This window comes from Mastomys coucha, unplaced genomic scaffold (assembly GCF_008632895.1).
Source record: "Mastomys coucha isolate ucsf_1 unplaced genomic scaffold, UCSF_Mcou_1 pScaffold13, whole genome shotgun sequence".
NCBI classification, from domain to species: Eukaryota; Metazoa; Chordata; class Mammalia; order Rodentia; family Muridae; genus Mastomys; species Mastomys coucha.
The window spans coordinates 31489601-31500743 of record NW_022196895.1 but is presented as its reverse complement, the minus strand read 5'-3'; the positions used below and the strand labels follow the sequence as shown (position 1 = coordinate 31500743).

Sequence of the window (11143 nt, the reverse complement as noted above, 5' to 3'; positions counted from 1 at the left end):
TCTTGCGCTGTAACTAGGCTTCACCAATAGCCTCTCATAGATTCTCTTCATGGTGCCAAGCCTCAACTCCTTTGCATGACCCCTTCAGTCCTGGGCCATCAATTGCAACTGAGGCTGCACCTTCACCAATGACCTTCCATGGCCTCCCACAGTGCCGAGCCTCAGCTGCTCTTCAGGACCCCTTCATGCCTTCAAAACCAGTACCACCTGGGTGACTCTTACACATTACCAAGTCCTGTTGCAGCACAAGGTACAACCTTGGCTATCTCTGGAACACAGCCTCTTTGTGCTCTCAGAAAACACTTCCTAGAAGATTTCACCTCAGTGATGCTGGTCTCTTCTTAATCACCACTTACTTCTAACCAGCATCAATAGTCCCAGTAATGCAAAGGGTTTTTTTTTTTGTTTTTTTGTTTGTTTGTTATTGTTATTGTTATTGTTTTGTTTTGTTTTCGAGACAGGGTTTCTCTGTTTAGCCCTGGCTGTCCTGGAACTCCCAAGTGCTGGGATTAAAGGCATGTGCCACCACTGCCTGGCAATGTAGTTTTTATTTCAGTAGTTCTGGTATCTTATTAACCACAACTGATTCTTCAGCCCCAGCTAACCAGAACCACAGAATCTTCACAATCAAAATAGCAACAGCCCTGAAAAGAGTCTTTAATCTTCCCTCTGAAATTTCACAATTCCATCTTCTGCACTGTTCTCAACATTATCTTCCAAGCTCCTACACAACATCCCACAGAGCTCTTAACAATGAATGGATCTTTTAGCCCAAAGTTCCAAAGTCCTTCCACAGTCCTCCCCAAAACATGGTCAGGTTGTCACAGGAATACCCCACTATGCTGGTACCAATTTGTCTTAGTCAGGGTTTCTATTCCTGCACAAACATCATGACCAAGAAGCAAGTTTGGCGGGGCGCTGGTGGTGCATGCCTTTAATCCCAGCACTTGGGAGGTAGAGGCAGGCGGATTTCTGAGTTCGAGGCCAGCCTGGTCTACACAGTGAGTTCCAGGACAGCCAGGGCTATATAGAGAAACCCTGTCTCAAAACCAAAAAAAAAAAAAAAGAAGCAAGTTTGGAAGGAAAGGGTTTATTCAGCTTACAGTTCCATACTGCTGTTCATCACCAAAGGAAGTCAGAATTGGAACTCAAGCAAGCCAGTAAGTATCATCCCTCTATGGCCTCTTCATCAGCTCCTGTTTCTTGACCTGCTTGAGTTGAAGAGCACTGACTGCTCTTCAGAAGGTCATGAGTTCAAATCCCAGCAACCACATGGTGGCTCACAACCACCCGTAATGAGATCTGACGCCCTCTTCTGACGCCCTCTTCTGTTGTGTCTGAAGACAGCTACAGTGTACTTACATATAATAAATAAATAAATCTTTAAAAAAAAAAAAGACACCTATGTATTAGAACAAACATCGCACAGTTCCAAGAGTCAGGGTTCCAGGAAGGGTTTAACTGGCCAATCCTTCTGCTCCATGTGATGCTCACTGACCTTTTGGGTACAGGCAGCCAGAGAACAATCTGGTTTGGAGCTTCAGACCTCCAGCTTCGTTCATGTATCTGGGTCTTGGCAGTACACCTGGAAGGGTGGACTCAGTGGAGTTCCCTTTCCTTTACACGATGTCTCTCTGTTAGGGTGGTCACAGTTATTACAGAAGAGCTAAGGCAGGTCTTAGTTTAAGGTTATATTGGGATGGCATTACCTTTTCTGTATTCTCTCATCACAGGGCGGCATAGATTCAAAGAAAATGGAAGTGCACCTCACTTTTTTTTTTTTTTTTTTTTTTGGTTTTTCGAGACAGGGTTTCTCGTTTCTCTGTGTAGCCCTGGCTATCCTGGAACTCACTCTGTAGACCAGGCTGGCCTGGAACTCAGAAATCCGTCTGCCTCTGCCTCCCAAGTGCTGGGATTAAAGGCGTGCACCACCACCACCCGGCATGCACCTCACTTTTCATGAATAGGGTGGCAAAGAATTTGAGGCCATCTTTACCTCTGGATTTAGTGTGTTCTTTCTCCACTGGATCCTGGTTCATAGCATATCAATTGGAAAGTGAACTTTAATGGGTGCAATTGGACTCATCTTAATACACAAAGTATTAGATTCTGAGTTAAATCCAGGCTGAGGAGCCTTGGAGCCTTAGGGAGCACTCCATGCTACCTGCTCTAATCTGGGGGCTGCCCTATGCCCAGCACCGAGCTGTATCAGCACATTTGAACTTCAGTTCTCATTTTGGTTAATGAAGAGCAATAAAACCTGCATGCCATAGAATTAAACAGCATAAGGGATATGAGAAGGCTGTCTACGTAAGCTGTAATGTTCTCTTTAACGATAGGTCGTTGCCACTGTTGCCTGGAGTGAGGAGCAGATAAGGCTAGAGGCTCTGAGTCCCTTGCCCTAGCGGATGGCTCCTCTACTTTATTCCATTTCCCAGCGTACACCAGCCTGTTTTTGGAGAAGCACGTGACAAGACAATGAAGCTGAGTTCCTATGGCTCTATATCAAGCTCTGGCCAAGGAAGATTTATTCCCCTATGGTGGCTCTAATGATGGTTCGATGAGACTCATAATTCCATAATGATCTTGGTGTCAGCGACTCCCTCCCTGGCTGTCTCTCTGGAGGTGTGTGTGTGTGTGTGTGTGTGTGTGTGTGTGTGTGTGTGTGGTGGGGGTGGGAATAGGAAGTCACAATGGCTAAACAAATAAGAATGAATCATAGCTGTATGTAGCCAGCTCCTTGTTGTCTGCATCAGCCCATTGTGTGCTCCAACATATGGAGTAATAAAGCTGCTTCTATCGAAACCACACCGACTTGTCAGCTTCACCTGGTTAATGGAACGCAGCACTCTGTTTTCCAGAAAGCCCCCAAAGCTCTCAGTCTGAGAGATACTTGTATACTTCCCAGTCCCTCTGTGCTTCACTTGTCTCTGGAGGGAGGGTTTGTCTACCCCAGTAATACCTGCTTCTTACAAGCTTTCCACAAAAGCTGCCAGACAGCCTAGGAATGTATAATGGGTGTTGTGTATTTAGGTCTGAAACTAAGATCGTTGCTTGGAATGTTAAGTAGCTCTGTAGAGCGGAGTCCCCTGTGTGATCTCCTAAGTATCCAAACATGTATGTGTGTGCTATTTGACTTTGCTCGGCCACGAACGTGACGTCTGCAGAGCCAGTAGGCATGGAAGAGAACAGAGCTAATTGCTAAGGTTAGTCTGCTCGTTACTGTGTCAGGCACTGGGAGGAATGCAGCACATGTACACATAGCCTCTCTGTCTCCCTTTCTCACCTCTCTCCTCCTTTCTTCACGGAGGATGCCAAGCCCAGCAGATGCTAGGCAAGTTTTTTACATCTTTAGTCCTTTATTTTTAAAGTTAATTTTTTTTATTACAATTAAAATTTGTACTGGGCGGGAGGCACAGGGCACCTGTGCCACACATGTGGAGGTGAGGAGACTTAGCAGGGGTCACCATGTGGGTTCCTGAGACCAAATTCAGGCTTGGCTGCCCGTGCCGTGCCTTTACCTACCCGCATCGACTCTCCAGCCTGCGGGTGGGGTGCTGCTTTACAGGGTGATGTCAGAGAAGAGAAAGGTTCTCCCATCCTTAGCTTGCTGACCCTGAGCTCTGCTTGCATGCTCAGTTCCTGGACTCAACCTACCTAGGATTCTGGAGTGATCAGTTTTTCTGAAGCCCCCTGCCTGGAGATGCAGCCTTGGCTTTTGTGGGAGGACAGTAAAAGATGAATCCAAGGGGTAGGAACAGCTGCACAGCAGCCTTCAGTGGCCTGGTTTTTAGGACTTTTTTCAGGCATATATGAATGGCAGGGTGAGAATTGTACAGAACTGTGACAATCAGCTTGGTTCATTCCCAGCTTCCATTCAACTGTTTGAGCCAATCAGATTTCTTTCTTTCTCTTCTTTCTTTCTTTCTTTTTTAAAAGATTTATTTATTATTATAATTAAGTACACTGTAGCTGTCTTCAGACGCACCAGAAGAGGATGTCAGATCTCATTACGGGTGGTCGTGAGCCACCATGTGGTTGCTAGGATTTGAACTCAGGACCTTCGGAAGAGTAGTCAGTGCTCTTCCCTGCTGAGCCATCTCTCCAGCCCCTCTTTCTTTCTTCCTTGCTTCCTTTCTTTCTTCTTTCTTTCTTTCTTTCTTTCTTTCTTTCTTTCTTTCTTTCTTTCCTCCTTTCTTTCTTTCCTTCTCTCTCCCTCCCTCCCCCTTCCCTCCTTTCCTTCCTTCCTCCCTCCTCTCTTCCTTCCTTTCTTTTTTTTTTTTTTGACAGACTCTTATTTATCCTAGGCTGGCCTCAAACTTGCTATGTAGCCAAGCATGACCTCCCCTTTCTGATCTCCATGCTTCTGTCTCTGGAGGACGGAATTACAAGCTTGCATCACCAGACACATCAACTTTCTAGTTGGTTTGCTTCTCCTTTCAGTCTTGCTCTGCAGCCCTGGCACCTGAAACTCCTTCGTAGACCAGACTTGCCTTGAATTTGCAGGGATCTACTTGCCTCTGTCTCCTGGGTGCTGGGATTATAAATGTGTGCCACCATACCTGGATCTGACTAGTTTTATTTTCTTAGATATATTTTTTAATTATGTATTGTATTTGACAGTTTAATGTTAACTTGACAGAAGCTACAGTTATCTGAAAGGAGGGAACCTCGATTGAGAAAATGCCTCCATAAGATTCAGCTCTAAGGTGTTTCCTTCTTTCCTTCCTTCCTTCCTTCCTTCCTTCCTTCCTTCCTTCCTTCCCTTCCCTTCCCTTCCATTCCCTTCCCTTCCCTTCCCTTCCCTTTCCTTCCTACACAGGATTTCTCTCAGCCTTGGCTGTCTTGAAACTCACTCTGTAGAGCAGGATGGCCTTGAACTCACAGAGACCTGTGTCCCTCCTCTACCCAAGTGCTAGGATTAAAGCCAGCTTGTATTTTCTCAATTAATGATCAATGGGGGAGGGGCCACTCATTATGAGTGGTGCCATCCCTGGGCTGGGGGTCCTGGATTCTATAAGAAAGCAAGCTGAGCAAGCCTCGGGAAACAAGCCAATAAGCAGCCCCACCCACCCATCTGTATGAAGGGCACTGTGATGTGAATGTCCTCTCTGTTGAAATTTATTTGCCATTGTAATGGTATTAAGAGGTGGGGGCTATAGGCAATTATTAATGCCTTTATTGATAGAGTGGGCTAGTTATACCAGAGTGTGCTGTTATAAAGCAGGTCTAGTCTCCTGCTTTGCTCGCTCACACATGTCCACTCGTCCTGCCTCAGGAATGATGCGGCCTGAAGGTCCTCACCACATAACCTCTTCATTTTGAGCTTTTAGACTCCAGAACCATGATCTAAATAAATTCCTACTCATTACAAATTACCCAGCCTGTGGTATTCTATTATAGCAGTGGAAGAAGGATTTAAGAGGCCAAGCAGCTACATGCAGAGGTTTGTCGTCAGTGTCCTGGATGACAGCACCTGCTGAGATTCTAACCAACAGCCAGTGACAACTGCCAGCCCCATGATTGAGCATCTTGCCTTTGTCATGCCATCGCAGTTTTGTGATTCGTGGAGTACAGTGGATGCTTCTCTGCTCTCTCCTGCCCAGACAGCTAAATCAATTATCATTGTTTTAAGAGACTAAGTTGGAAGATGCTTTGTTATGCAGCACTGAACAACTTGAACTGCACTGAAGCTGTGTCTGCCCTAAGCCTGTGATCCCAAGGCTCTGTGGGTGCCTGTAGGCAGTGCATTTTGTCAGATGTGTGGTTGAAGTCCTTCTGCTGATGGAGACAGGTTCTTGGAGCTTTGCTTCAGCCTCAGTGCAATATTTGGTGAAAATACTTCAAAATCTTGTCTGTCTTTTGGCTCTCTGTTTTTTTTAGTGTGTTCCCTTTGAACCAGAAAGGCCTATTTAGCTGAGAGCTAGTGCAGTTTAAATTTACTGACCTTCCGCTGGCCCAAGCCCCTTGGAGCTGCCAAAGCCTTTTAGTGCGTAGGAGCCTGCCATCAAGAAATCCTCATACTCCTTTCATAAGGGCTAAAAGTACTGTGTTGTTTCATGCCTCTTCCTATTCTTTGAGGCCTTCAGCAATGCAGTCAGGGTGTAGAAACTGGATATAGAAACTAGAATTAAACAGAAATTTGGGTCTATTTTTACTTTTAATTCTTTTAATTACACTTATTCATTTATTCATGTGTATGTGCACATGTGTGTGGGCATGTTAATGCCACTCATGCAGGTATAGGCCAGAGGATAACTTATTGGGGTCGCTTTACTCCTCCTATCACGGGGGGCCCTAGAACCAAACTCAGGTCTTCAGTCTTGGCAGCATGTGCCTCTACCCACTGAGCCATCTTGCTAGCCTGAGACTAGATAGAATTCTTGACTTTCACCAATGAAGCTGCAGGTAAAGGCTAGTGTATGCTTATGCCTGAGGAGAGGTCAGCTGGTTTCTACCCTGCCTTGGCTGGACCTACATCTTAAGAATACAGCCCAGGCAGATGTGAATTCCAGTTTTGAATAAAAGTGCTTCCTTTGGTCCTTTTTGGAGTTCTCTTTAGAGACCTGCTTCTCCATACTGGCTATCTATCTGACTTAGTTTTTCTGGGACCATTCCCCTACTTGCACTGAGATACCTTCCATGGCAGTATCCGGTAGCCACAGCTGGACAATACATCTCTGAAGGGTTCACAGAGATCTTGTTTCTATGGAAATGGGAGCAAAATCTTCCCTATTGTCTCACAAGAGTGTCATGGAACAGATAGCATATGTAGAGAGATTTCACTCAGAAAAGGACTGCATGGAGGAGGGGCTGGAGAGATGTCTCAACAGCGAAGGGTGTGTACTACTCTTCTAGAGGACCTGAATTTGGTTCCTGGCACTCAGCATCAGCACCAGCAGTAATGGAAGCAGTAGCCATTATGGGCTCACTTGGAGCTCTTGCATTTATATGCTCTCAAGATTCCACAGAATTCCAAACGTATACTATTTGCAGCTGGCAAAAATCATAGCAGCTGTGGACAATCTCAAGCAGCCCCATATCCCACACCTGGGATTAAAACAACAAAGTCTTCCCACAGCATAGCTGGGTTTTGAAAGAAACCGAAATTCTCACTGCACAAATGTATTCCCTTGTATGATTACTTTTTTCATTGCTGAGACAAGTACCCGGTAAAAGCAGCTTAAGGACAGAAGGACTTTTTTGTGGTGCATGTGGTTTGTTCTCCTTTATGGTGGCAGGGCAATGGGCACATGGCACAGGAGAATAAGCAGTTCTCTGCTCTATCATGTCTTACTAACTGGTGCTACTCATTCGGCTCCCGCCCAGGAAAGCGTCCTCCCTCCTTAGCTACTGACTGAGGCTCTGCCCAATGATCACAAAGTCAGTCTCCCACCTGCCTGAAATAAACATAATTAAGAGGGTAAATTGAAAGCTGGAAGCTAACCTAATATACAAAGACTGCAAAGGAAGTCCAGAAATAAATTGATTGTTGTATCTTGGGGAATATTTGCCATTTGAGGGCACTGCTGGCATGGATTATCCTTTTCTCCCCTCACAAATGGCCTAGAACCACTGGCAACTATTTTACTAGTCAGGTTTAATGGGTCTGTGTATATGTGATATAGTAGCAAGAAAACATGACTTCACAAGGCTGGAGGGATGGCTCAGTGGTTAAGAGCACTGGCTACTCTTCCAGAGGACCTGGGTTCAACTCCCACATGATAGCTCACACCTTTCTGTAACTCCAGTTCTAGGGGATCTGACACACCAATTAACATAAAATAAAAATGCATCATTAAAAAAGGAAAACATGACTTTGGAAGTGTCCTGGCCATCTGATACCATTTTCCTTTGACCTTTTGTAGATTCTTTATCCTGGTATAGCTTCAGTTAAAGTTGTCAGCTTGACCCAGGAAGAGCCTCAGTAGAGGAACTGCCTCTAGCAGATTGGCCTTTGGGCATGTGTATGAGCATTTTCGAGATTGGTAATTGAAGACCACAGTGGGCAGTACCATCTCCAGGATGGTGGGCCTGAGCTGCATAAGAAAGATAGCTAAGCAAGCCAGAGTAAGAAGGACAGTAAGTGGCATTCCTTGGTGGTTTTTGCTTTAGTTCCTGCCTCAAGTTTCTGATCTGACTTTGTTGGACGACAGACTGTAACCTGTAAGTCAAACCCCTTTCTCTAATTGTTTTTGGTCAGTATTTTCTCATAGCAATGCAAAGCAAACTAGAACATCCTCTTTGAGCTTTGTCTTATTTGTAAGAAAAGAGGACAGCAATTATAATCTTGTGAAATTATTGTGTATGTGCATCACCAGTCAGTGGTATTGGCCGTATTAGAAATGCAGGTGCCCTATTTATCGTTCAAATGATTTATCATTTTAAAAACATATTCAAAACAGAATTACATAAAGCTAGTGACTTACAGGTACTCTATTTTGCACACATTTTCAAGGGACTATTTATTGCTTGAGATCCAATGTGTGTCATAAACTGAGTCAGAACATCGTGATTTATATTTACCTCCCACCCACTCAGATTTCTTTCTGAAGATCCTTACACTAGAAAGAAATTACGATCTTGGGAAATTAAACAAGAAGCTAAAAGTTCTAGGTGGGAAACAAGAGCAGGCCCACGGGTAGCTCTTTTTAGCTACAGCTCCCAGCGGAGGGACATGAACAAATTTCAGCTCCCCTCTCCCCCAGGAGGACTCTAGGGGCGGGGCTTAGAAGCTGAGGAAGGCGGGGCTAACAATGCGGCGTGGGGCGAGAGAGGCTGGAGGCTGTTCTGGCAGGTTACCATTGGGCGAGCTCGAGAGTGACGTAATAGCCACGCGCCTTCAGAGCCAGGCAGCCGCTGCACGGCGTTTGCGCACGAGGAGCTGCTTGCCGCTGCAGCCGCCTGGAATTGTGGGGATTGTGTCTGCCCCTCGGCTGCCGTGGAAAGCCGAAGGTAGGGGAGGTGGGGGCCCCGGGCCCTGGAGCGGGACGCAGGGTGGACCGCACCGGCCGGGCCTCCCGCCGTTAGCGGCCTCGTCCCTCCCGCGCTCTCCGCACCTTCCCAGAGTATTCCGGGTCCTACCCACCACATCCATTTCAGGGCGAGACGTCCAACAGCACCCTAGGCTGCAGCCCCAAAGCTGTGCTCTGTCACGCCACTTTCCTCTTAGCGACACGGTGACCCCTCCAACGCCAGAAGAGGGGGCAGTGGCTTTGGCCTGCGCCTCTGTTTTGAGTTGCCTTCTTTTTTCCTCCACCTTCGGCCTCAGTTTTCCCACATCTGTCCAAAGAAGGGGTGAATTAGATGTTCTCTGAGACACTTCCTGGGTTGACGTTTCGGTGATTGGTCCACACCTCCCGAGTCTCTTGACTTACGCTGTTGCGCCCTACCCCTGTGGTATTCTGCCTCCCTTTTTGCGTGTTTTCCTTTGCTCTGGTAGATGTAAAACTTGCCTTTGACACACATATTTAAGGTTATGGGCTTTATTGTGATTTCAAATTCCTTTTTCTTTAATCTCTAGGCCTCCCCGCCATGAACTTTGGATAAAGTATTATGTAGGGACCTGCTGTTGACATAGCAGGTGTTCCCATTCAGATAGTCCCTGAGTCCTTTTGATGGGAAAGGATTCCAGAACTGGATTCCAGAAATGTCCAACAGTTGAGAAAATAGTAGCAACTAATTTTTGTACTGTTAGGTGCCTATAAGTATATATGGATGAGGGCGGGAGATGTAGCTTGATCCTGTAGGGATGTAGGGATTGAAGCCCTGGATTCAATCCCCAGCCTCACATATACCCGGTGTATACACTATAGTGCGCGCCCGTAATCCCAGTACTAAGGAGTGAGGCAGGAGCATCCGAGATTTCAGTGTCATCCTTAGCTCCACAGAGTTCCAGTTCAGCCCAGAAGACTTGAAACCTTCTGTTTCTCTATCTCCATGACCCGTATGTGGGATCAGTTTCTAAAATGTATTTATAATGCCTGCTTCCCGTTCAAATCCGGCTGGCCCTCCCACTCAAACAAAACAAAACTGCAAGCTGCTTTGAGGGAATGATTAGATTAATCCACGCTAGGTAGGCTGGAAGAAAATGAATCCTCTCTGTTTGCTAAGAGAAGAAACTGATGTGTTTACAAATACTAGCAGTATTTGTTTTGAGAGTGTGAAAGATTGTGTGTATGTGTAGTCTCTGTCTTGTGTGTGTCCTTGTTAGCTTTATACTCAAAAGTTTCCTTTTGATAAAAAATATAGACATTTAGAGATTAGATAAAATTTTCATGGAAACCATAATGTAATATTAGGATTGCTCTTTGTGTGACATGGGTCAGTGCTTTTCACTGGGACTTGGCTCTTGAATGCTTTGGATGAGCTGCCACATCAGATTTATCATAACCTTTCAGGTAGTAAATTCAATCTGCATATTAATACTTGCGCTGTTTTAGGGAAGCTGGCAATCAAGAACACGGCATATTTTACTGGTAATGGGAGAGGGGAGTGTGTTAGTAGGCACAGGACAGCTCAGAAATAAAAATCGCACGGCATTTACTGTTGTTTTCTTCCTCTTTCCTGTTGTTTTTTGAAGGCTGTTTCATTTCTACTGAGGCCAACTTTGAGCCCCGGTATGTCTCATGACAGGGAAAAAGGCCAATTAAGTGAAACTGAAAAATAACAAAATGGATTTCAAGACGGCAAACACACTAGAAGCTCCAGTCTACTCTCTCTCAGTGGTGTGTGTAGGTGTAGCCTTGGGGGCTGGGGGTGGGCAGCATCTAAGCGATACGGCTGCCTTCCAAAGCACTTTTGAAAATCCACACCTAGAAGTTGTTTTCAGAGATCCGTCACATCAGCATCTCACACTTTTTTTTTTCTAAAAACTAAATGGCACATGGTTATAAAACCTTGACACTGGTATGTCTTCAGATACATTATTATTATTTTTAAACCAGGTCTCACTTTGTAGCTGTGGCTGTCCTGGTCTCAAGAGGTAGCCCAGGCCTGTCCTCAAACTAGGAGAGTTCTGCCTGCCTCTGCCTCCGGAGTGCTGGGGCCCCCCATCTACACTCAGTCTCTGTCCTAAAGGAAGCTGTTGTGGAGGCTTCCAGTCCTTGGGAAAGCCTCTCTTCAAAAAGCCAATCTGAATGCT

At 45.6% G+C, this 11143-nt stretch overlaps 1 protein-coding gene across 4 annotated transcripts in view; it reads left to right on the top strand.

Annotated features, from left to right (window-relative positions):
- Positions 1-8813: 8813 nt before the first annotated feature.
- Positions 8814-11143, top strand: part of Sil1 (SIL1 nucleotide exchange factor) — a 255742-nt gene continuing 253412 nt past the window's right edge. For 2 of the 4 annotated variants that reach the window (XM_031365352.1, XM_031365351.1), the window contains exon 1: positions 8847-8955. The gene's annotated coding sequence lies outside the window, so the exon portion shown is untranslated. Of the gene's footprint in view, positions 8956-11143 lie in introns of all 4 variants that reach the window. The other 2 variants (XM_031365349.1, XM_031365350.1) reach the window with 2 other exon arrangements.